The sequence below is a fragment of the Eleutherodactylus coqui genome, chromosome 3 (assembly GCF_035609145.1).
Source record: "Eleutherodactylus coqui strain aEleCoq1 chromosome 3, aEleCoq1.hap1, whole genome shotgun sequence".
Taxonomy (NCBI): domain Eukaryota; kingdom Metazoa; phylum Chordata; class Amphibia; order Anura; family Eleutherodactylidae; genus Eleutherodactylus; species Eleutherodactylus coqui.
This window is the reverse complement of record NC_089839.1, coordinates 130,225,216-130,245,867: the sequence shown is the minus strand read 5'-3', so window position 1 is coordinate 130,245,867 and position 20,652 is coordinate 130,225,216. Positions and strand designations below refer to the sequence as shown.

General features: G+C 46.7%; 1 long non-coding RNA gene across 1 annotated transcript; it reads right to left on the bottom strand.

The window, feature by feature from the left end:
* Window positions 1–14,874: 14,874 nt before the first annotated feature.
* On the bottom strand, window positions 14,875–20,359 carry LOC136620954 (uncharacterized). Its single transcript, XR_010791201.1, has 3 exons — window positions 19,606–20,359; window positions 17,213–17,257; window positions 14,875–16,235 (listed from the first exon to the last, which is right to left on the bottom strand). It is a non-coding gene; the product is annotated as an uncharacterized lncRNA (long non-coding RNA).
* Window positions 20,360–20,652: the final 293 nt, after the last annotated feature.

Genomic DNA, 20,652 nt, shown 5'->3' with positions numbered 1-20,652 from the left:
TGACTTCGCATACGTAAAGCACTGCAGAGCAGGTAACAATTATGCGCAAGGCTGGGTATTAATTCAACAACTACTACCCCCAGCAGAGACGCAGTAAACTGAAGGCAGTGACAGGCAGGCCTAATACTGTATTTTTTTGGAAGTTTTTGTGAACAACCACACTGCCTGTGATATAGTCTGTATTTCGATTTTCCTGTTGGAGGCTGACTTCGCGTACGTAACGCACTGCAGAGGCAGGCAACAATTATGCGCAAGGCTGGGTATTAATTCAACAACTACTACCCCCAGAAGAGACGCAGTAAACTGAAGGCAGTGACAGGCAGGCCTAATATTGTATTTTTTTGGAAGTTTTTGGGAACAACCACACTGCCTGTAATATAGTCTGTATTTCGATTTCCCTGCTGGAGGCTGACTTCGCGTACGTAACGCACTGCAGAGGCAGGCAACAATTATGCGCAAGGCTGGGTATTAATTCAACAACTACTACCCCCAGTAGAGACGCAGTAAACTGAAGGCAGTGACAGGCAGGCCTAATATTGTATTTTTTTGGAAGTTTTTGTGAAAAACCACACTGCCTGTAATATAGTCTGTATTTCGATTTCCCTGTTGGAGGCTGACTTCGCGTACGTAAAGCACTGCAGAGCAGGTAACAATTATGCGCAAGGCTGGGTATTAATTCAACAACTACTACCCCCAGCAGAGACGCAGTAAACTGAAGGCAGTGACAGGCAGGCCTAATACTGTATTTTTTTGGAAGTTTTTGTGAACAACCACACTGCCTGTGATATAGTCTGTATTTCGATTTTCCTGTTGGAGGCTGACTTCGCGTACGTAACGCACTGCAGAGGCAGGCAACAATTATGCGCAAGACTGGGTATTAATTCAACAACTACTACCTCCAGCAGAGACGCAGTAAACTGAAGGCAGTGACAGGCAGGCCTAATATTGTATTTTTTTGGAAGTTTTTGTGAACAACCACACTGCCTGTAATATAGTCTGTATTTCGATTTCCCTGTTGGAGGCTGACTTCGCGTACGTAAAGCACTGCAGAGCAGGTAACAATTATGCGCAAGGCTGGGTATTAATTCAACAACTACTACCCCCAGCAGAGACGCAGTAAACTGAAGGCAGTGACAGGCAGGCCTAATACTGTATTTTTTTGGAAGTTTTTGTGAACAACCACACTGCCTGTGATATAGTCTGTATTTCGATTTCCCTGCTGGAGGCTGACTTCGCGTACGTAACGCACTGCAGAGGCAGGCAACAATTATGCGCAAGGCTGGGTATTAATTCAACAACTACTACCCCCAGAAGAGACGCAGTAAACTGAAGGCAGTGACAGGCAGGCCTAATACTGTATTTTTTTGGAAGTTTTTGTGAACAACCACACTGCCTGTGATATAGTCTGTATTTCGATTTTCCTGTTGGAGGCTGACTTCGCGTACGTAACGCACTGCAGAGGCAGGCAACAATTATGCGCAAGACTGGGTATTAATTCAACAACTACTACCTCCAGCAGAGACGCAGTAAACTGAAGGCAGTGACAGGCAGGCCTAATATTGTATTTTTTTGGAAGTTTTTGTGAACAACTACACTGCCTGTAATATAGTCTGTATTTCGATTTCCCTGTTGGAGGCTGACTTCACGTACGTAACGCACTGCAGAGGCAGGCAACAATTATGCGCAAGGCTGGGTATTAATTCAACAACTACTACCCCCAGCAGAGACGCAGTAAACTGAAGGCAGTGACAGGCAGGCCTAATATTGTATTTTTTTGGAAGTTTTTGTGAACAACCACACTGCCTGTAATATAGTCTGTATTTCGATTTCCCTGTTGGAGGTTGACTTCGCGTACGTAAAGCACTGCAGAGCAGGTCACAATTATGCGCAAGGCTGGGTATTAATTCAACAACTACTACCCCCAGCAGAGACGCAGTAAACTGAAGGCAGTGACAGGCAGGCCTAATACTGTATTTTTTGGAAGTTTTTGTGAACAACCACACTGACTGTGATATAGTCTGTATTTCGATTTTCCTGTTGGAGGCTGACTTCGCGTACGTAACGCACTGCAGAGGCAGGCAACAATTATGCGCAAGACTGGGTATTAAATCAGCAACTACTACCCCCAGCAGAGACGCAGTAAACTGAAGGCAGTGACAGGCAGGCCTAATATTGTATTTTTTTGGAAGTTTTTGTGAACAACCACACTGCCTGTAATATAGTCTGTATTTCGATTTCCCTGTTGGAGGCTGACTTCGCGTACGTAACGCACTGCAGAGGCAGGCAACAATTATGCGCAAGGCTGGGTATTAATTCAACAACTACTACCCCCAGCAGAGACGCAGTAAACTGAAGGCAGTGACAGGCAGGCCTAATATTGTATTTTTTTGGAAGTTTTTGTGAACAACCACACTGCCTGTGATATTGTCTGTATTTCGATTTCCCTGCTGGAGGCTGACTTCGCGTACGTAAGGCACTGCAGAGGCAGGCAACAATTATGCGCAAGGCTGGGTATTAATTCAACAACTACTACCCCCAGTAGAGACGCAGTAAACTGAAGGCAGTGACAGGCAGGCCTAATATTGTATTTTTTTGGAAGTTTTTGGGAACAACCACACTGCCTGTAATATAGTCTGTATTTCGATTTCCCTGCTGGAGGCTGACTTCGCGTACGTAACGCACTGCAGAGGCAGGCAACAATTATGCGCAAGGCTGGGTATTAATTCAACAACTACTACCCCCAGTAGAGACGCAGTAAACTGAAGGCAGTGACAGGCAGGCCTAATATTGTATTTTTTTGGAAGTTTTTGTGAAAAACCACACTGCCTGTAATATAGTCTGTATTTCGATTTCCCTGTTGGAGGCTGACTTCGCGTACGTAAAGCACTGCAGAGCAGGTAACAATTATGCGCAAGGCTGGGTATTAATTCAACAACTACTACCCCCAGCAGAGACGCAGTAAACTGAAGGCAGTGACAGGCAGGCCTAATACTGTATTTTTTTGGAAGTTTTTGTGAACAACCACACTGCCTGTGATATAGTCTGTATTTCGATTTTCCTGTTGGAGGCTGACTTCGCGTACGTAACGCACTGCAGAGGCAGGCAACAATTATGCGCAAGACTGGGTATTAATTCAACAACTACTACCTCCAGCAGAGACGCAGTAAACTGAAGGCAGTGACAGGCAGGCCTAATATTGTATTTTTTTGGAAGTTTTTGTGAACAACCACACTGCCTGTAATATAGTCTGTATTTCGATTTCCCTGTTGGAGGCTGACTTCGCGTACGTAAAGCACTGCAGAGCAGGTAACAATTATGCGCAAGGCTGGGTATTAATTCAACAACTACTACCCCCAGCAGAGACGCAGTAAACTGAAGGCAGTGACAGGCAGGCCTAATACTGTATTTTTTTGGAAGTTTTTGTGAACAACCACACTGCCTGTGATATAGTCTGTATTTCGATTTCCCTGCTGGAGGCTGACTTCGCGTACGTAACGCACTGCAGAGGCAGGCAACAATTATGCGCAAGGCTGGGTATTAATTCAACAACTACTACCCCCAGAAGAGACGCAGTAAACTGAAGGCAGTGACAGGCAGGCCTAATACTGTATTTTTTTGGAAGTTTTTGTGAACAACCACACTGCCTGTGATATAGTCTGTATTTCGATTTTCCTGTTGGAGGCTGACTTCGCGTACGTAACGCACTGCAGAGCAGGCAACAATTATGCGCAAGACTGGGTATTAATTCAACAACTACTACCTCCAGCAGAGACGCAGTAAACTGAAGGCAGTGACAGGCAGGCCTAATATTGTATTTTTTTGGAAGTTTTTGTGAACAACTACACTGCCTGTAATATAGTCTGTATTTCGATTTCCCTGTTGGAGGCTGACTTCACGTACGTAACGCACTGCAGAGGCAGGCAACAATTATGCGCAAGGCTGGGTATTAATTCAACAACTACTACCCCCAGCAGAGACGCAGTAAACTGAAGGCAGTGACAGGCAGGCCTAATATTGTATTTTTTTGGAAGTTTTTGTGAACAACCACACTGCCTGTAATATAGTCTGTATTTCGATTTCCCTGTTGGAGGTTGACTTCGCGTACGTAAAGCACTGCAGAGCAGGTCACAATTATGCGCAAGGCTGGGTATTAATTCAACAACTACTACCCCCAGCAGAGACGCAGTAAACTGAAGGCAGTGACAGGCAGGCCTAATACTGTATTTTTTGGAAGTTTTTGTGAACAACCACACTGACTGTGATATAGTCTGTATTTCGATTTTCCTGTTGGAGGCTGACTTCGCGTACGTAACGCACTGCAGAGGCAGGCAACAATTATGCGCAAGACTGGGTATTAAATCAGCAACTACTACCCCCAGCAGAGACGCAGTAAACTGAAGGCAGTGACAGGCAGGCCTAATATTGTATTTTTTTGGAAGTTTTTGTGAACAACCACACTGCCTGTAATATAGTCTGTATTTCGATTTCCCTGTTGGAGGCTGACTTCGCGTACGTAACGCACTGCAGAGGCAGGCAACAATTATGCGCAAGGCTGAGTATTAATTCAACAACTACTACCCCCAGCAGAGACGCAGTAAACTGAAGGCAGTGACAGGCAGGCCTAATATTGTATTTTTTTGGAAGTTTTTGTGAACAACCACACTGCCTGTGATATTGTCTGTATTTCGATTTCCCTGCTGGAGGCTGACTTCGCGTACGTAAGGCACTGCAGAGGCAGGCAACAATTATGCGCAAGGCTGGGTATTAATTCAACAACTACTACCCCCAGTAGAGACGCAGTAAACTGAAGGCAGTGACAGGCAGGCCTAATATTGTATTTTTTTGGAAGTTTTTGTGAAAAACCACACTGCCTGTAATATAGTCTGTATTTCGATTTCCCTGTTGGAGGCTGACTTCGCGTACGTAAAGCACTGCAGAGCAGGTAACAATTATGCGCAAGGCTGGGTATTAATTCAACAACTACTACCCCCAGCAGAGACGCAGTAAACTGAAGGCAGTGACAGGCAGGCCTAATACTGTATTTTTTTGGAAGTTTTTGTGAACAACCACACTGCCTGTGATATAGTCTGTATTTCGATTTTCCTGTTGGAGGCTGACTTCGCGTACGTAACGCACTGCAGAGGCAGGCAACAATTATGCGCAAGACTGGGTATTAATTCAACAACTACTACCTCCAGCAGAGACGCAGTAAACTGAAGGCAGTGACAGGCAGGCCTAATATTGTATTTTTTTGGAAGTTTTTGTGAACAACCACACTGCCTGTGATATAGTCTGTATTTCGATTTCCCTGTTGGAGGCTGACTTCGCGTACGTAACGCACTGCAGAGGCCGGCAACAATTATGCGCAAGGCTGGGTATTAATTCAACAACTACTACCCCCAGCAGAGACGCAGTAAACTGAAGGCAGTGACAGGCAGGCCTAATATTGTATTTTTTTGGAAGTTTTTGTGAACAACCACACTGCCTGTAATATAGTCTGTATTTCGATTTCCCTGTTGGAGGTTGACTTCGCGTACGTAAAGCAATGCAGAGCAGGCAACAATTATGCGCAAGGCTGGGTATTAATTCAACAACTACTACCCCCAGCAGAGACGCAGTAAACTGAAAGCAGTGACAGGCAGGCCTAATACTGTATTTTTTTGGAAGTTTTTGTGAACAACCACACTGCCTGTGATATAGTCTGTATTTCGATTTCCCTGCTGGAGGCTGACTTCGCGTACGTAACGCACTGCAGAGGCAGGCAACAATTATGCGCAAGGCTGGGTATTAATTCAACAACTACTACCCCCAGTAGAGACGCAGTAAACTGAAGGTAGTGACAGGCAGGCCTAATATTGTATTTTTTTGGAAGTTTTTGTGAAAAACCACACTGCCTGTAATATAGTCTGTATTTCGATTTCCCTGTTGGAGGCTGACTTCGCGTACGTAAAGCACTGCAGAGCAGGTAACAATTATGCGCAAGGCTGGGTATTAATTCAACAACTACTACCCCCAGCAGAGACGCAGTAAACTGAAGGCAGTGACAGGCAGGCCTAATACTGTATTTTTTTGGAAGTTTTTGTGAACAACCACACTGCCTGTGATATAGTCTGTATTTCGATTTTCCTGTTGGAGGCTGACTTCGCGTACGTAACGCACTGCAGAGGCAGGCAACAATTATGCGCAAGGCTGGGTATTAATTCAACAACTACTACCCCCAGAAGAGACGCAGTAAACTGAAGGCAGTGACAGGCAGGCCTAATATTGTATTTTTTTGGAAGTTTTTGTGAAAAACCACACTGCCTGTAATATAGTCTGTATTTCGATTTCCCTGTTGGAGGCTGACTTCGCGTACGTAAAGCACTGCAGAGCAGGTAACAATTATGCGCAAGGCTGGGTATTAATTCAACAACTACTACCCCCAGCAGAGACGCAGTAAACTGAAGGCAGTGACAGGCAGGCCTAATACTGTATTTTTTTGGAAGTTTTTGTGAACAACCACACTGCCTGTAATATAGTCTGTATTTCGATTTCCCTGTTGGAGGCTGACTTCACGTACGTAACGCACTGCAGAGGCAGGCAACAATTATGCGCAAGGCTGGGTATTAATTCAACAACTACTACCCCCAGCAGAGACGCAGTAAACTGAAGGCAGTGACAGGCAGGCCTAATATTGTATTTTTTTGGAAGTTTTTGTGAACAACCACACTGCCTGTAATATAGTCTGTATTTCGATTTCCCTGTTGGAGGTTGACTTCGCGTACGTAAAGCACTACAGAGCAGGTCACAATTATGCGCAAGGCTGGGTATTAATTCAACAACTACTACCCCCAGCAGAGACGCAGTAAACTGAAGGCAGTGACAGGCAGGCCTAATATTGTATTTTTTTGGAAGTTTTTGTGAACAACCACACTGCCTGTGATATAGTCTGTATTTTGATTTCCCTGTTGGAGGCTGACTTCGCGTACTTAACGCACTGCAGAGGCAGGCAACAATTATGCGCAAGGCTGGGTATTAATTCAACAACTACTACCCCCAGCAGAGACGCAGTAAACTGAAGGCAGTGACAGGCAGGCCTAATATTGTATTTTTTTGGAAGTTTTTGTGAACAACCACACTACCTGTGATATTGTCTGTATTTCGATTTCCCTGTTGGAGGCTGACTTCGCGTACGTAACGCACTGCAGAGGCAGGCAACAATTATGCGCAAGACTGGGTATTAATTCAACAACTACTACCCCCAGCAGAGACGCAGTAAACTGAAGGCAGTGACAGGCAGGCCTAATATTGTATTTTTTTGGAAGTTTTTGTGAACAACCACACTGCCTGTGATATAGTCTGTATTTCGATTTCCCTGCTGGAGGCTGACTTCGCGTACGTAACGCACTGCAGAGGCAGGCAACAATTATGCGCAAGGCTGGGTATTAATTCAACAACTACTACCCCCAGTAGAGACGCAGTAAACTGAAGGCAGTGACAGGCAGGCCTAATATTGTATTTTTTTGGAAGTTTTTGTGAAAAACCACACTGCCTGTAATATAGTCTGTATTTCGATTTCCCTGTTGGAGGCTGACTTCGCGTACGTAAAGCACTGCAGAGCAGGTAACAATTATGCGCAAGGCTGGGTATTAATTCAACAACTACTACCCCCAGCAGAGACGCAGTAAACTGAAGGCAGTGACAGGCAGGCCTAATACTGTATTTTTTTGGAAGTTTTTGTGAACAACCACACTGCCTGTGATATAGTCTGTATTTCGATTTCCCTGCTGGAGGTTGACTTCGCGTACGTAACGCACTGCAGAGGCAGGCAACAATTATGCGCAAGGCTGGGTATTAATTCAACAACTACTACCCCCAGTAGAGACGCAGTAAACTGAAGGCAGTGACAGGCAGGCCTAATATTGTATTTTTTTGGAAGTTTTTGTGAAAAACCACACTGCCTGTAATATAGTCTGTATTTCGATTTCCCTGTTGGAGGCTGACTTCGCGTACGTAAAGCACTGCAGAGCAGGTAACAATTATGCGCAAGGCTGGGTATTAATTCAACAACTACTACCCCCAGCAGAGACGCAGTAGACTGAAGGCAGTGACAGGCAGGCCTAATACTGTATTTTTTTGGAAGTTTTTGTGAACAACCACACTGCCTGTGATATAGTCTGTATTTCGATTTTCCTGTTGGAGGCTGACTTCGCGTACGTAACGCACTGCAGAGGCAGGCAACAATTATGCGCAAGACTGGGTATTAATTCAACAACTACTACCCCCAGCAGAGACGCAGTAAACTGAAGGCAGTGACAGGCAGGCCTAATATTGTATTTTTTTGGAAGTTTTTGTGAACAACCACACTGCCTGTGATATAGTCTGTATTTCGATTTCCCTGCTGGAGGCTGACTTCGCGTACGTAACGCACTGCAGAGGCAGGCAACAATTATGCGCAAGGCTGGGTATTAATTCAACAACTACTACCCCCAGTAGAGACGCAGTAAACTGAAGGCAGTGACAGGCAGGCCTAATATTGTATTTTTTTGGAAGTTTTTGTGAAAAACCACACTGCCTGTAATATAGTCTGTATTTCGATTTCCCTGTTGGAGGCTGACTTCGCATACGTAAAGCACTGCAGAGCAGGTAACAATTATGCGCAAGGCTGGGTATTAATTCAACAACTACTACCCCCAGCAGAGACGCAGTAAACTGAAGGCAGTGACAGGCAGGCCTAATATTGTATTTTTTTGGAAGTTTTTGTGAACAACCACACTGCCTGTGATATAGTCTGTATTTTGATTTCCCTGTTGGAGGCTGACTTCGCGTACTTAACGCACTGCAGAGGCAGGCAACAATTATGCGCAAGGCTGGGTATTAATTCAACAACTACTACCCCCAGCAGAGACGCAGTAAACTGAAGGCAGTGACAGGCAGGCCTAATATTGTATTTTTTTGGAAGTTTTTGTGAACAACCACACTGCCTGTGATATAGTCTGTATTTCGATTTCCCTGCTGGAGGCTGACTTCGCGTACGTAACGCACTGCAGAGGCAGGCAACAATTATGCGCAAGGCTGGGTATTAATTCAACAACTACTACCCCCAGTAGAGACGCAGTAAACTGAAGGCAGTGACAGGCAGGCCTAATATTGTATTTTTTTGGAAGTTTTTGTGAAAAACCACACTGCCTGTAATATAGTCTGTATTTCGATTTCCCTGTTGGAGGCTGACTTCGCATACGTAAAGCACTGCAGAGCAGGTAACAATTATGCGCAAGGCTGGGTATTAATTCAACAACTACTACCCCCAGCAGAGACGCAGTAAACTGAAGGCAGTGACAGGCAGGCCTAATATTGTATTTTTTTGGAAGTTTTTGTGAACAACCACACTGCCTGTGATATAGTCTGTATTTTGATTTCCCTGTTGGAGGCTGACTTCGCGTACTTAACGCACTGCAGAGGCAGGCAACAATTATGCGCAAGGCTGGGTATTAATTCAACAACTACTACCCCCAGCAGAGACGCAGTAAACTGAAGGCAGTGACAGGCAGGCCTAATATTGTATTTTTTTGGAAGTTTTTGTGAACAACCACACTGCCTGTGATATTGTCTGTATTTCGATTTCCCTGTTGGAGGCTGACTTCGCGTACGTAACGCACTGCAGAGGCAGGCAACAATTATGCGCAAGACTGGGTATTAATTCAACAACTACTACCCCCAGCAGAGACGCAGTAAACTGAAGGCAGTGACAGGCAGGCCTAATATTGTATTTTTTTGGAAGTTTTTGTGAACAACCACACTGCCTGTGATATAGTCTGTATTTCGATTTCCCTGCTGGAGGCTGACTTCGCGTACGTAACGCACTGCAGAGGCAGGCAACAATTATGCGCAAGGCTGGGTATTAATTCAACAACTACTACCCCCAGTAGAGACGCAGTAAACTGAAGGCAGTGACAGGCAGGCCTAATATTGTATTTTTTTGGAAGTTTTTGTGAAAAACCACACTGCCTGTAATATAGTCTGTATTTCGATTTCCCTGTTGGAGGCTGACTTCGCGTACGTAAAGCACTGCAGAGCAGGTAACAATTATGCGCAAGGCTGGGTATTAATTCAACAACTACTACCCCCAGCAGAGACGCAGTAAACTGAAGGCAGTGACAGGCAGGCCTAATACTGTATTTTTTTGGAAGTTTTTGTGAACAACCACACTGCCTGTGATATAGTCTGTATTTCGATTTCCCTGCTGGAGGCTGACTTCGCGTACGTAACGCACTGCAGAGGCAGGCAACAATTATGCGCAAGGCTGGGTATTAATTCAACAACTACTACCCCCAGTAGAGACGCAGTAAACTGAAGGCAGTGACAGGCAGGCCTAATATTGTATTTTTTTGGAAGTTTTTGTGAAAAACCACACTGCCTGTAATATAGTCTGTATTTCGATTTCCCTGTTGGAGGCTGACTTCGCGTACGTAAAGCACTGCAGAGCAGGTAACAATTATGCGCAAGGCTGGGTATTAATTCAACAACTACTACCCCCAGCAGAGACGCAGTAGACTGAAGGCAGTGACAGGCAGGCCTAATACTGTATTTTTTTGGAAGTTTTTGTGAACAACCACACTGCCTGTGATATAGTCTGTATTTCGATTTTCCTGTTGGAGGCTGACTTCGCGTACGTAACGCACTGCAGAGGCAGGCAACAATTATGCGCAAGACTGGGTATTAATTCAACAACTACTACCCCCAGCAGAGACGCAGTAAACTGAAGGCAGTGACAGGCAGGCCTAATATTGTATTTTTTTGGAAGTTTTTGTGAACAACCACACTGCCTGTGATATAGTCTGTATTTCGATTTCCCTGCTGGAGGCTGACTTCGCGTACGTAACGCACTGCAGAGGCAGGCAACAATTATGCGCAAGGCTGGGTATTAATTCAACAACTACTACCCCCAGTAGAGACGCAGTAAACTGAAGGCAGTGACAGGCAGGCCTAATATTGTATTTTTTTGGAAGTTTTTGTGAAAAACCACACTGCCTGTAATATAGTCTGTATTTCGATTTCCCTGTTGGAGGCTGACTTCGCATACGTAAAGCACTGCAGAGCAGGTAACAATTATGCGCAAGGCTGGGTATTAATTCAACAACTACTACCCCCAGCAGAGACGCAGTAAACTGAAGGCAGTGACAGGCAGGCCTAATACTGTATTTTTTTGGAAGTTTTTGTGAACAACCACACTGCCTGTGATATAGTCTGTATTTCGATTTTCCTGTTGGAGGCTGACTTCGCGTACGTAAGGCACTGCAGAGGCAGGCAACAATTATGCGCAAGGCTGGGTATTAATTCAACAACTACTACCCCCAGAAGAGACGCAGTAAACTGAAGGCAGTGACAGGCAGGCCTAATATTGTATTTTTTTGGAAGTTTTTGGGAACAACCACACTGCCTGTAATATAGTCTGTATTTCGATTTCCCTGCTGGAGGCTGACTTCGCGTACGTAACGCACTGCAGAGGCAGGCAACAATTATGCGCAAGGCTGGGTATTAATTCAACAACTACTACCCCCAGTAGAGACGCAGTAAACTGAAGGCAGTGACAGGCAGGCCTAATATTGTATTTTTTTGGAAGTTTTTGTGAAAAACCACACTGCCTGTAATATAGTCTGTATTTCGATTTCCCTGTTGGAGGCTGACTTCGCGTACGTAAAGCACTGCAGAGCAGGTAACAATTATGCGCAAGGCTGGGTATTAATTCAACAACTACTACCCCCAGCAGAGACGCAGTAAACTGAAGGCAGTGACAGGCAGGCCTAATACTGTATTTTTTTGGAAGTTTTTGTGAACAACCACACTGCCTGTGATATAGTCTGTATTTCGATTTTCCTGTTGGAGGCTGACTTCGCGTACGTAACGCACTGCAGAGGCAGGCAACAATTATGCGCAAGACTGGGTATTAATTCAACAACTACTACCTCCAGCAGAGACGCAGTAAACTGAAGGCAGTGACAGGCAGGCCTAATATTGTATTTTTTTGGAAGTTTTTGTGAACAACCACACTGCCTGTAATATAGTCTGTATTTCGATTTCCCTGCTGGAGGCTGACTTCGCGTACGTAACGCACTGCAGAGGCAGGCAACAATTATGCGCAAGGCTGGGTATTAATTCAACAACTACTACCCCCAGTAGAGACGCAGTAAACTGAAGGCAGTGACAGGCAGGCCTAATATTGTATTTTTTTGGAAGTTTTTGTGAAAAACCACACTGCCTGTAATATAGTCTGTATTTCGATTTCCCTGTTGGAGGCTGACTTCGCGTACGTAAAGCACTGCAGAGCAGGTAACAATTATGCGCAAGGCTGGGTATTAATTCAACAACTACTACCCCCAGCAGAGACGCAGTAAACTGAAGGCAGTGACAGGCAGGCCTAATACTGTATTTTTTTGGAAGTTTTTGTGAACAACCACACTGCCTGTGATATAGTCTGTATTTCGATTTCCCTGCTGGAGGCTGACTTCGCGTACGTAACGCACTGCAGAGGCAGGCAACAATTATGCGCAAGGCTGGGTATTAATTCAACAACTACTACCCCCAGAAGAGACGCAGTAAACTGAAGGCAGTGACAGGCAGGCCTAATACTGTATTTTTTTGGAAGTTTTTGTGAACAACCACACTGCCTGTGATATAGTCTGTATTTCGATTTTCCTGTTGGAGGCTGACTTCGCGTACGTAACGCACTGCAGAGGCAGGCAACAATTATGCGCAAGACTGGGTATTAATTCAACAACTACTACCTCCAGCAGAGACGCAGTAAACTGAAGGCAGTGACAGGCAGGCCTAATATTGTATTTTTTTGGAAGTTTTTGTGAACAACTACACTGCCTGTAATATAGTCTGTATTTCGATTTCCCTGTTGGAGGCTGACTTCACGTACGTAACGCACTGCAGAGGCAGGCAACAATTATGCGCAAGGCTGGGTATTAATTCAACAGCTACTACCCCCAGCAGAGACGCAGTAAACTGAAGGCAGTGACAGGCAGGCCTAATATTGTATTTTTTTGGAAGTTTTTGTGAACAACCACACTGCCTGTAATATAGTCTGTATTTCGATTTCCCTGTTGGAGGTTGACTTCGCGTACGTAAAGCACTGCAGAGCAGGTCACAATTATGCGCAAGGCTGGGTATTAATTCAACAACTACTACCCCCAGCAGAGACGCAGTAAACTGAAGGCAGTGACAGGCAGGCCTAATACTGTATTTTTTGGAAGTTTTTGTGAACAACCACACTGACTGTGATATAGTCTGTATTTCGATTTTCCTGTTGGAGGCTGACTTCGCGTACGTAACGCACTGCAGAGGCAGGCAACAATTATGCGCAAGACTGGGTATTAAATCAGCAACTACTACCCCCAGCAGAGACGCAGTAAACTGAAGGCAGTGACAGGCAGGCCTAATATTGTATTTTTTTGGAAGTTTTTGTGAACAACCACACTGCCTGTAATATAGTCTGTATTTCGATTTCCCTGTTGGAGGCTGACTTCGCGTACGTAACGCACTGCAGAGGCAGGCAACAATTATGCGCAAGGCTGGGTATTAATTCAACAACTACTACCCCCAGCAGAGACGCAGTAAACTGAAGGCAGTGACAGGCAGGCCTAATATTGTATTTTTTTGGAAGTTTTTGTGAACAACCACACTGCCTGTAATATAGTCTGTATTTCGATTTCCCTGCTGGAGGCTGACTTCGCGTACGTAAGGCACTGCAGAGGCAGGCAACAATTATGCGCAAGGCTGGGTATTAATTCAACAACTACTACCCCCAGTAGAGACGCAGTAAACTGAAGGCAGTGACAGGCAGGCCTAATATTGTATTTTTTTGGAAGTTTTTGTGAAAAACCACACTGCCTGTAATATAGTCTGTATTTCGATTTCCCTGTTGGAGGCTGACTTCGCGTACGTAAAGCACTGCAGAGCAGGTAACAATTATGCGCAAGGCTGGGTATTAATTCAACAACTACTACCCCCAGCAGAGACGCAGTAAACTGAAGGCAGTGACAGGCAGGCCTAATACTGTATTTTTTTGGAAGTTTTTGTGAACAACCACACTGCCTGTGATATAGTCTGTATTTCGATTTTCCTGTTGGAGGCTGACTTCGCGTACGTAACGCACTGCAGAGGCAGGCAACAATTATGCGCAAGACTGGGTATTAATTCAACAACTACTACCTCCAGCAGAGACGCAGTAAACTGAAGGCAGTGACAGGCAGGCCTAATATTGTATTTTTTTGGAAGTTTTTGTGAACAACCACACTGCCTGTGATATAGTCTGTATTTCGATTTCCCTGTTGGAGGCTGACTTCGCGTACGTAACGCACTGCAGAGGCCGGCAACAATTATGCGCAAGGCTGGGTATTAATTCAACAACTACTACCCCCAGCAGAGACGCAGTAAACTGAAGGCAGTGACAGGCAGGCCTAATATTGTATTTTTTTGGAAGTTTTTGTGAACAACCACACTGCCTGTAATATAGTCTGTATTTCGATTTCCCTGTTGGAGGTTGACTTCGCGTACGTAAAGCAATGCAGAGCAGGCAACAATTATGCGCAAGGCTGGGTATTAATTCAACAACTACTACCCCCAGCAGAGACGCAGTAAACTGAAAGCAGTGACAGGCAGGCCTAATACTGTATTTTTTTGGAAGTTTTTGTGAACAACCACACTGCCTGTGATATAGTCTGTATTTCAATTTTCCTGTTGGAGGCTGACTTCGCGTACGTAACGCACTGCAGAGGCAGGCAACAATTATGCGCAAGACTGGGTATTAATTCAACAACTACTACCTCCAGCAGAGACGCAGTAAACTGAAGGCAGTGACAGGCAGGACTGGAGGGACTTACCCATTAACCCCCGTTCCCCATTAAACAAAGACACCATACGACTATATGCTGGCATATTGTGGGTAGGCCACAGCCTTTATTAAACTGTATAAAACCTTTTAACGAATCCTCTATTTTTCTCCTTCCATGCCAAAAAATAAAAATGTCCGATTCTAACGTCGTAAAACTGAGGCGTAAGAAGGCCCCTCTCGGCCTGAAAAAGCCCTTCCATTTCTTGCTGGCATGGAAGTCCTCAAATTCCGCCTACCGGCTGTGACAACTTCCTGTAACATTAATCCCATCACCCCTCTAATAATTCTCTTCATCCCCCCCCCTCAGCTCAGAGGGCGGGTGGGCGGGCGTCTTCACTCTTCTTCTCCCGGTCCAGAATGATCTTCCTCTTCCTTCTTCTTCCTCTAACCCTGCTAACTCCACCCCTAACCCCTGGTCACTTCCTTTCTTCCTGACCCCTCCCCTCCAGTCCTCAGCATCTTCGCCAGTAAGCTTTGCTGCTATCTAGACTGGAGGGACTTACCCATTAACCCCCGTTCCCCATTAAACAAAGACACCATACGACTATATGCTGGCATATTGTGGGTAGGCCACAGCCTTTATTAAACTGTATAAAACCTTTTAACGAATCCTCTATTTTTCTCCTTCCATGCCAAAAAATAAAAATGTCCGATTCTAACGTCGTAAAACTGAGGCGTAAGAAGGCCCCTCTCGGCCTGAAAAAGCCCTTCCATTTCTTGCTGGCATGGAAGTCCTCAAATTCCGCCACGAAGGATGCAGCATATTACTATGCTGCACTCCGCCCCCCACATGCCAGCAAAAGAGCCGACTCTACCCCATCCTGCAACCTAGATAAAAAGGTATCTAGCCCTATGTCGCTAAGATGCACTCCGTCACCTCGCATCATCCCGCGCTCTCTTCTCTCCAGCTCCCAATGACGTATTGCTATCCCACCTAACGCTCGCACATGCTTTGATATCCCAAAATTGACAGTCTTCCTTACTCTCTCGATGGCTTCATTATCTCTTGCCTCTCTCCAAATTCTTCTGGCCACGATATCTGACCAAACAATTACGACCTTCTTAAAAAATTCCTTGAAACGAAAAATGTCCGCTTTCATCAATGCTATCAACTCCGCCACCTTTATCTTCCCAAGGTCATTTCCACCAGCGTGAATAACTAATATCACTCTGTCATTCTTCCAGCTGCTGATTTTTAAAACCTCCTGGAGCAGCCTGGGCCATTGTAATCCTCTAATACCAAGCCAACGCACTGGCACATTAAGGCCTAAATTCACGCCAATGGGCCTATTTCTGGCTCTCTTTTCCGCCCAGTATACATAGGAGTGGCCCACCACCCATACTGTCCAATCCGACACTGTGGATAAAATAAAAGAACAAAACCAAAGCAGAAATCGCAACACCATAAACAATATTATAGAACTCTCAGATTTGGCCGAACATATGACCGATAAGCATCTGATTTCCAACGACCCACCTTCTTAACCCCCTCGATACCCATGCCACACGCAAAAGCGGACGTCGCAGCTCCGATCCTAAACGAATGTGATCCGAATTCCAAGGGGTTAAGGCCTAGCATTCTAATGCTATTCCGCATGACCGCCGTAAATTGGTATTTAGTTAGGGGAAAACCCGACGCATGGCACAAAAACGGACCAGTCCCACAGTGTCTCTTGGCGAACTCCTTTACCAGTAACACCGGGCACCACTTTGTCCCCAATTTTCCCACTCTAATCCATTCTCCCATCCCGTATATGTCTGTCTTTGATCTTCTGACACCTATCTTAACACAGTCTTTGTCAATTACCACGTCTGAGAAAAACAGCCCCCCGGGCTTTGACTTGCACGCCGATACTAACTCCCCGATGCGTAATGCGGCAAAAAAGGCGATGGAAAAAGCCGCGCGAAAAAGCTCTGCTTCGGAAGCATCTGTGCAGACCGACTCCACCACGTTGAGAATAGCGTTTAATAACTCGAACGTGATAGGGCGCCTGCCGTCCTTGGTCACCCTGTCCTTCTTCCACCCTTTTATTATTTGCCCAAAAACGAAGTCCTTCGTCACGTCTCTTGTCCCGTGTAAGCGCAACAAAAATGCTATGGCCGATAGTCGTTTTTTTGCCGCATCCGCTGAAGACCCGCTTTTACGCATCGCGGACAGGACATCTAATGTCACCGCCCTTGCTCTTTCTTCTGTTGGAAAAATTCCACCCGCCGCTGCTAACCATTCTTTCCATACTTTGTTATATCGGTTCCATGTGGTACTTGTTACTGACGCTTTAACGAGAGCTAACAGCTCTCCTCTATCACTTCCCACAAGAAAGCAGGGCAACATACCCCCTCGACCTCCGCCGTCGGGTGCAGCTCCCTGAAATGTGACATCTGAAAACGAGAAAGAGCATCAGCAGTAGCATTCAAATATCCTGGTACATGTCTCGCTTTAAACTTAACATTGTGCTGTAAACACCGTAAGATCAAATGGCGTAATGCTGCCAGCACCAACGTTGAGGATGACGATTGCTTGTTGACCATTTGCACCACCGATTGATTATCTGACCAAAAGCAAATATTACCGTTGGCCAACCTCTGGCCCCATATTTCCATTGCCACCACCAAAGGGAAAATCTCCAATAACGCTGTGTTCTTTATCCATTTTCTTTCAATCCATGTATCCGGCCATGCAGCACAACACCATTGATCACCCAATATTACTCCGAATCGGTATGAACCAGCTGCATCCGATACCAAGCCGATCTCTTCATTCTGCTTCTCCCTCCAGACATATTACTTGACCGTTAAATGAACTCAGAAAAACTCTCCATATGTGCAGGTCTGATCTCATCCCTTTTGTCACCCTGACAAAATGATGGGGTTCCTTTACCCCTTTCGTTGCTAGTGACAACCGCCGGGAAAAGGCAGCACGCGAAATTCAACAACCCTAACAATACTTGAAGTTGGTGCAGTGTAACCTTCCGAGAACTGCCCACCAACTCCACGACTTGGCGCAAACGCGCCACTTTTTCATCCGGCAAGTGGAAAGTCATTTCCTCCGTGTCGATTTCTATGCCTAAAAAACCGAGCCTCGATGCGGGGCCAACCGTCTTCTCATCCGACAAGGGGACCCCGGCTTTTTTCATCAAACTACGAAACGACGAAAGTAAAAACTCGCAGGCCGTCGAATTTGCCTGACCAACAAAAAGAAAATCATCCAAATAATGCGATACCGATGAGATGCCCGTCTCCACTCTTAACATCCATTCCAAGAATGAACTAAAAACCTCAAAATAATAACAGGAGATAGAGCAACCCATCGGTAGGCACATGTCCACAAAAAACTGGTCCTCGATGCTGCATCCCAGCAGATGAAAACACTGCGGATGCACCGGCAGGAGCCGGAAGGCCGATTCAATATCGGCCTTTGCCAACCAAGCGCCTTTACCTGCCTGTCTAACTAATGCAACCGCGCAGTCGAAAGACGCATATGACACCGCCGCTTGCTCTTTTGATATTCCGTCGTTGACTGATTCACCCGACGGATAGGATAGGTGATGGATAAGTCTGAACTTGCCAGCTTCCTTCTTCGGTACCAGTCCCAAAGGGGAAACCCGCAAGTTCACGAAAGGCGGTTCCCGAAATGGGCCCGCCATTCGACCCAATTCTACCTCCTTCAGCAACTTCTCCATCACCAACTGCTTATTATCGCGAGCGGACTTTAAATTCTGGCAAAAAGACGCCGACGAAACTGGGGAATGCGGGATAAAGAAACCTTCAGCAAACCCCGCTCTAAGCAGGTTTGCTTCCAGTCTCCGTGGGTACCGGTCGAGCCACGGCTCCAGGTACTGGACGCTCACCGGCGTTCGCCCCTGTGCCGGGAACTCCCGTCGCTCGTTGGCGTCGGAAACAACGCAACGCCGTGTGCGAACCTCCGCAGACCGAGCATTCGTGCCGAAATTTGCACGATGCGTAAAAACGGCAGTGGCCTTCGTTGAAGGCCCAGCAAGAACCGGACGGTTTTGGGGCCGCAGCAGCCTGCTGTCCGCTGGCTCCTGCGGCCGATCCTTGAAAGCTATGTTTTACGGGTTTCTGCGCCAGGATCAACTGGATCCAAACGTCTGTCGCCTTTGACGCCCAACTGATCTGCTGTGAACCCGAAATTCTGCGACGAAAATCTTCGTCGTATCGCCACCAAGCCGATCCCCCGTGCAACTTATATGCACTGTGGATCGTGTTGATGTACACGAGCAATTCCGGGCCCTTCTGCGGCTGCTGCTTGCACACTACATGTGCCAAAATCAAAAAGGCCTGTAGCCAATTCCCAAATGTTTTGGCTACTTTGGGTTTTTTCTCGCTCCCACGTTCAGTGAACCTTTCCCTGTCAACTGACACGTGTTCGACTGATAACAGCGACCATATATCCACGTAGTTACCATTTATAATTTTTGATACCACTTCGTTCTCCAGCCCCGCATCCAACGGGGCTACTCCACAAAACAGCGAGTCTGCTAATTTCAGACCCTCGCTCACCCCTGCCACCGAGGGCAGGCACCTTTGTCCTTGTGCTGGACCACCAACCTCGGGCGAGGCCGCCCTCCCCGGTTTATCATAGGACACTAGAAGCCCTTTATCCATATCATATTTATCCACCAAGGCTCTGAGAGCCACCATAAATTCATCCTTCCGGCTCGTGCCGGACACATTATCCCAAACTTTATTTAACTGAAACGACTCACCCGCCTCGTTGACCTCCGGCATAGCCAAGGGAACGTTAGGGGCGGGCAGTGATGTTTGTTGGTACTCCCGTGCGTATCGTGCCGTGCCACTTTCTTGGGGGACACGCCGGCTCCTCGGGCTCCTTGACATTGTAGCCCCGCAGGCTGACATCCTGTTACCCGGTCTGCTCCCGCGCTCTCCTTGTCTGATATCTGCAGAAGAAGCCGGTGACCGTGAAAACAAATTCCTCATGACCTGCATCTCCACCTCTCGGTTGCTCTGCCCTTCCCTCCAAGTCACCGCTTCTGCCTGATCACCCCGTATGAATCTGCTCCTCCTCGACTCCTCTCGTTCTGCTGAAGATGATGAGCAGCTGCGCTCCTCGCGCGCCCTAGCTGTGCGCCTGCTCCTTGCCCCCTCTAACTGCCTGCACCTATCCTGCCCTATAACTCTACCGCTGCTATGATGGGGGCGGCTTAAGCTATTGCGCGCTGCGCAATGCTCCGGGGAGTCCCTCTCTACACTGCTGCTGGATGAAACCCTGAACTCCCTGCGCCTGGCTGAAGACACAGTTGGAGGCCCCCGGCCCCCCCGCGCTATGGCGCGAAAATTCGCCGCCTCTTCTTCGCTGTCTGCCGGCCTGCTCCGCGCTGGTGGGCGAAAATACGCTGATTTTCCGCTCCCGGCGCCCGCCCCATACCGCGCTGTGGTGCGAACTGTCGCTGCTTTTGAGCGATGAAATGATCGCCCCTTCCGCGCAGTAGCGCGAAAATCGTCCACCTCCTCTATTCTGGTCGCTGCCCCCCCCCTATCCCCCCCTAAGTGCTGGTGGCGAATATTCTGCCCTCTGTTTGACTGGCCTTTTTCGGTTCCCCTCCCTCCCCCCCCACTCTCCCCCCCGCTACTCGCGGCGCACGATGAGGGAGATGCACTCTCTGGCATCTCCCTCCTAACGGTCGCTGCATCTCCGCGGCCGGATCTATATCCTGTGCGCGGAACCCTACGCGCGCCTGCTGCTGCACGTGGCGAGCGCTCCGGGACCTCGCTCCTTGGGACCTCGCTCCTTG